The sequence below is a fragment of the Sabethes cyaneus genome, chromosome 1, assembly GCF_943734655.1.
Source record: "Sabethes cyaneus chromosome 1, idSabCyanKW18_F2, whole genome shotgun sequence".
Lineage (NCBI taxonomy): Eukaryota > Metazoa > Arthropoda > Insecta > Diptera > Culicidae > Sabethes > Sabethes cyaneus.
In genome coordinates this window covers 145,082,618-145,088,617 of record NC_071353.1, presented here as the reverse complement: position 1 = coordinate 145,088,617, position 6,000 = coordinate 145,082,618, and the positions used below count along the sequence as shown (strand labels likewise).

Sequence of the window (6,000 nt, the reverse complement as noted above, 5' to 3'; positions counted from 1 at the left end):
CCAAAACGACCGTTTTGATAATTGAATGAATTTTGGTTGCGTGCAGCCAATTTTTTCGTTACAAAAAGCATTCTAAATACTAAATATGTGCAGCTGGTCTGCTGAAATTTGCTTCAACTATATGACTGCTAAGTTCCCAATTACTTTATTATACAGTTACCTACAGGTATAGTTTCTCTTTTCATAAAAACATGTAACATTAAATTTAGAGTGTACGTGTGTGACCTTAACTTTAAACTTTTAGTTTGCTTTTGTTGTTTTTTTCTTGCTGCGATTTTTTTTCTGTATTTACTCACAGGACACAAGCGAACAGATGAAGAAAACTATACAAGTACACAAACGTGATAGCTAAAAGGGTTAGAAACGAGTTAAAAAGAGCAAACGAGAAAATGGAAGGAGATAACTTTTGCGTAAAAAAAGCTGCTCCAACCATTTTAAAAGCACTTGGTTATATCAAAACAAAAAGTTTTCTTAAAAATTTTGTTTTTATGTTTTTTTTTTGTTTCGCAAAATATAACAAAACAAGCCATCCTTATCACGGACAGCACAGTTGTTACATTCCTTTCTCACTTGGATAATGCCTTCGACCGTTCCAGTTTCTTGCTCTATCTCTCTCTCAGTGTTTGTGTGTGTGTATAAAAAGCACCCATTGTTTTTATGTTACGCCTTTCATTCTGTTATCCTCTACTTTCCTAAGCCTACAGCAAGCATTCTTTCTTTCCTTCATTATCGTCTCATACCTATAATATCCTTACTAAACGGCAGCTTTTTTGTTCTGCCCTACCTAGAAGAGCGTCCACAGTGCAGCAGTTTGCGTCCGATTGTGTCAACATTAGAAGCGAAAGCACGATTAGGTTTATATTTAGTTAAAATATTTGAATTTATACAAAATAATTGCATTGATTAGTTGTAACCCAGTCGTGGCGGCCCCATCGGGATGCCGCCCTTCCGAGACAACAAAAACAAGCGTCCTTACTACTGCTGCCGCTTGGTTGTTGCTGGTTTCCTCGACAAATTTTCAACAAGACGCAAGCAAAATGTAATAAATTTATTAGATTAGATAGAGTGTAAAGATAATATTTTTACTAAGACCCTGTGTGGTTTTGTCGCTTTCGTTCGATTCGTGTGATTCGGTAATTCATTCAGATCGTACGGGATGAAAACAAAAAGTAAATCATGGGGCTTAAACCCAAAAAAAGTGGGTCAGACTAAAAAAATATAAAACCATAATACCAAAAAAGAAACACAAATTATTTCGTAAAGAGATTCTTTATTACAAATAAAAGTAAACATTTAGCTTTTCTCTTACTAAACAGTTAAAACTAATACAGGGAAATTTCTATTAAAAAGAAAAGAATTGCATTTCAACATTATTTCGTTTCATTCTCCTCCTTAGCTGGGGGTTTTCTTTTCCTTAGCTGTGCTGTGCTGTTCGTTCTTTACCACCGCGACGACGACGACGAAAAAACTAATTAATTTGCATTCCGAAAACCGTCACGTTACGTTACGGGAAATAATTGCAGCACTTTTGCATTATATACAGAATATCTCTCTCCCTCTCTTCCCAATTGTGTGTGTGTTTTTTTTTACTTTTCATTCTCAGTACAAATATCTTCTTCTTGCTTCATTAATTGTGTGATACCTTAATTGTGTGATGTTCGGGTTTCGGGTTTATTTTATATCGTGAGATTTCCTTTCGTTGTCCACCTCTGCCAGGCCACAGCCAGCTCGGGGAATGGGGGGTAGCTGGGTTTTGTGCTCCCGAACTGGTTGGCTTCCTTGCTCGCTCTACCAATCGAACAGTTGTTGCAAAAGTTTTATAATCAAGTATAAAACTATCAACAAACCTAAAACTTATCCACTTTTTTTAACGTTTGTGTGATTGGAGATGGGAGAAACAAAAAGTAGCATGGTAGTAGAGGAGAGTGGGCTCTGACTGACGGATTTCCTTATTTCTGCGTTTTGTTTCCTTAAGCATTTACAAACTAGTACGAATAAGAGATTCTTGCTTACTGGACGAAATTGATTCAATAACTCTTCGCGTACCGCGTTCTACTGTTTCACGTTATAGTTTAGTTCCATCGAATGTTATCCTAACAGAAAGTTACGTAATAAAACAAAAAAATAATAACTAAATAATAAAACAAACAAAGAACTCAAGTGGGCCGGATTGAGACGAAGAAGGCGTTTAACAACTACGACGACGACGACGACGACCGGTTGATGGTTCTCTTGGTTTCGTTAAATAAAATTAAGCAGATAGTGTTTTTTTTTCACGTTTCGTGCATTTCGAATCCCGCTCTTTGAGGGGATCTCCCGCCCGGAATCTCGTACGATCGCGTTTGCGTTCACCGCGCGTAGTAGGTAATAGTAGGTCATAATAATTAAAGCACAAATAACGGATAATATAAAGTGGAATCCAAGCTCCGCTTGCGAGTGGGCCTGCGTTTTCCGAGGATTAGAGCTGCCGATGATGGTGAAATGGAATTTCGCTACATTTGGGGGTTTGCAACAATTGCCGCTAGGTGCGCACGGCGCACTAAGCAGAACACTGCACAGCAGCCTACCGTAGCGTAGCGCTAATAAATGGTGGTTCAACTAAAACTAAGCGACTGTTCCTTTTTTTTCTGCGTCCTAAAATTTTGTACTGACTCCAAAAGGTAAACTGAAAACTGTCTAATTATCTTCTAATGCTGCCTGCCTTTAACCGGTTTGTTTTTTCTTACAATAGTAAATCTGCGTCTGAACACATTCGTTTGAGTTGCCAAGAGAGAGTCATTTTGATACTACCCACTCGGGTTTCGTTAACACGCTAAGAACGAATGTATTTTCCAAATGATGGTTCACAAAGTAAAAAACAAAACACAAAGAGGTTTGTTGACGTGTGTCAGCTCCGTCCAGTAGTAGTCATCAACCGTCAGCGCTCCTTCACTCGGTACTTCCCGGTAAACACAACAAGCAATAGATTCCTGGTGGCTGGCCACTGTTGGTGGTGTTGGCCACTTAAACGTACGTCGCCATGCCAGCGTTGGCTCCCTGCAGCGAAGGGTTTTGCGGGGTCGACTGGGCACTGACCGGTGGCTTACCGGGTACGTACTGGCCGATGAAGGAACCATCTTCGGTGAATTGTCCTCCTAAAATGGGCGAGACTTTAGAATCTGATAGCTGAATTTTGTGGAAACTGGTTTGGGAGCAAGGAGGAACATTTTTGGTGCAAAATAGGTACGAAATTTTACTCTTTAAATTGAATGTTAAAGGTTTTATTTTGCTGTAAAAATACAATATCTATAATTACAAACGAATAAAGTGAAAAATAACGACCCTAAATCGGTGCCCTGTGGAACGCTAGGTGATTCGTTCCGTTTAATTTATGACGATGAATAATTTCACAAATAGTCATTGTCATATTTGTCTGCCGAGAGCATCTCATACAATCTCTCTTCGGATTTCCCAGAAAATTTCAGGAGAAATAGAAGATATCTAATTTTTAATATTGTTTTCGTTTGTAAAACCATTAAATTACGTGTCTGTAAAAAAGCTCATGAAATTATGGGACCATTCGGCCCATTTTGTACGAAAATTAAAAAAAAGCTTTGGTGTAATATCAAAACGAGCGTGGAATTTACCAAAAACAATGTTTTTCGCCGCTGTGTCTGACTATGATATGAAAAAAACATTTAAATTTTCTAGGAAAAGAGAAGACCTTTCTATTTCCAGCCTTCGTCTGGCTCGCCTCTTAGCCAATTTAGATTACCGATTACCGACAATGTAGATTTAAATTACTAATTTTCTATTTATAACGATTTAATTTCAGTGTTTTTACGCAATTTACGTATTTTTTCACAAACTTTATAAAATTGCCCGATTTTTACTACAAAAATTTTGGAATTTACGGGATTATTAAGCGAAATTTGGAATTTCTCTAAACCCTTTTCAAAGGCCGGAAAAGGTTAGAAAAGAAAATGGTCTCATATTAACCCTAGAATTGCCTTGAAGCCTCATCGCTGGATGGCCGCGAAAATGGTTGAATAAATAACAGAAGGTCATGTTCCGAATGAGGAACGTAGCGCTACGGCTTTACTTTGTCAAACTCCGAGTATACCACCGGAACGTTAGAGGATTCGTAATGCATAATCCATGATTAACCAACCCTAAATATGACTCATTTATACTGTTTCAAAATTAGTGTGGTACATATTCCCGTCAATCGATCTTACCATCGGACATCGAAATGGGTTGCAATGTTACTTTAAATGATCAGTTTTTACTGGCAATTAAGAGCAATGTTCGGACAAGAATTTTTTGGTCTAACTTTAAGCTGAATTCGCGACCATTTTTATTTTGTCCATTTCTCTGGCATCTCAACGCATTTTCGGTCATTTCAAGTTTTAAAAGTATTATTCCTCCATTTGCAGCTTGACTCGTAATCATTTTTTTTTTCAGTTAGACCATTCCTGGCTTTTAGAAACGTTTTTACGAGAGCATTTTTATTTACAGTCACCAAAGCATTTTGGCGACTTTTGGCTTCCCTACTGCTACTGGGTCATTTTTATATTGGTATTTTCTGGCCACTGAACTCGTTTTTTGGCCTTTGAAAACGGTTAGATTATGCCTAATTCGAGAGTGAGACCATTTTAAAACAGCATTTTTTTAAATCATTTTAAGTTTAATTTGGGATAATTTTTATTTTGATTTTGGTCTTCGACAGTATTTTAATGTTTAATCCGTGGCCATTTTTATTTGGTCCATTTCTGACCTTTACAAGCCTTTTTCGGTCATTTTAAGTTTACGACGTAACCATTTTTATTTTTCACTTAGGGCTAATTTTAACCCTCTAACGGGTAAGACCGTCTGTAGACGGCCTTCGCTTTTGGAGCTCCAGAGCCGCATACGAAATTTGTTTTTAATTGGCAATATCGAAAATATGTTCTGTACAGATTTCTTGACATTTTGATACTAATATCATAACATTCTGACCATGCATTCAAAAGTTATCATCTTTCAAAAACAAAAATTTCGAAAATAATTAATACGCGAATTTTCCATTTTTTACTTTTGAAGAAAAAGGACATCTAGAACAAAATGATTGACCTAAAAAGTTTTTCTATGAGTAAATTTCATGCATTATTTTAATTTTGTAATATATCTGAATTGAAAAAATATCTGGGCAGAGCGTTAGACATGAAAAAGGAAAAAGAGAAATTGGACTTTTTCTTACCTGGCGCTCCTCCAGATAATTATTTTTGCATGAAAATCAGAACTTAAGGTTTTTTCGTGTGTACTTTCATGATAAAATAGTCATTAGATTGATCGCAACGTTTTTACGGTGTTGCCCGTTAGAGGGTTAAAGGCCAATTCGGGACCAGTTTTTCTTTTTGGACATTTGTGATCTTTTCAAAAATATTTTCGGTTACTTTATATGCGTAATTTGGGGCCACTTTGGTTTTTAGAAGCATATTCGGCCATTTTAATGTTGATACGAGATCATTTTTTCGCCGTTTCTAGCCTATAAAAACACTTTTCGACCATTTTAGGTTTAATTCGGGACTATTTTTTAATTTGACCAACAACGTATTCGGCTGTTTTGTTGCTTGTTACAGGACCATTTTTATTTTTGGCCTAGGAAATATTTTGCGGCGATTTTAGTTAACGACGGGCCAGTTTTAGCCCCTAAAAGCATTTTTCCGCCAGCCTTTTATATGGAACCATTTTCGTTTTGGCCATTCTTTGCCTTTGAAAACAGTTTTCGAACATTTTATGTTTAATTCGGATTAATATTTTTGGCCCGCGTCTGGGCTTTGGTTTCGGCCATTATACTGCCGTGAATCACATATCAGTCCCATTTTCTTTGGAGTTTCCTATATAAATGGGACAGTTATGCGAGTTACGGCAGTATAGTGTTGGACTTCTCTGGCATTTGACTACCTTTTCCCGCCATTTCAGGCGTGACCATCTTAAATTTGCCCATTTCTGGCCTTTAAAAGTATTTTTTGGCTGTTT

General features: G+C 37.0%; 1 protein-coding gene across 6 annotated transcripts in view; it reads right to left on the bottom strand.

Moving 5' to 3' along the window:
• Positions 1–1,156: 1,156 nt before the first annotated feature.
• Positions 1,157–6,000, bottom strand: part of LOC128732895 (neuroglian) — a 127,667-nt gene continuing 122,823 nt past the window's right edge. For 5 of the 6 annotated variants that reach the window (XM_053826327.1, XM_053826326.1, XM_053826328.1 and 2 more), the window contains exon 11: positions 1,161–3,134. The gene's annotated coding sequence lies outside the window, so the exon portion shown is untranslated. Of the gene's footprint in view, positions 3,135–6,000 lie in introns of all 6 variants that reach the window. The other variant, XM_053826332.1, reaches the window with a different exon arrangement.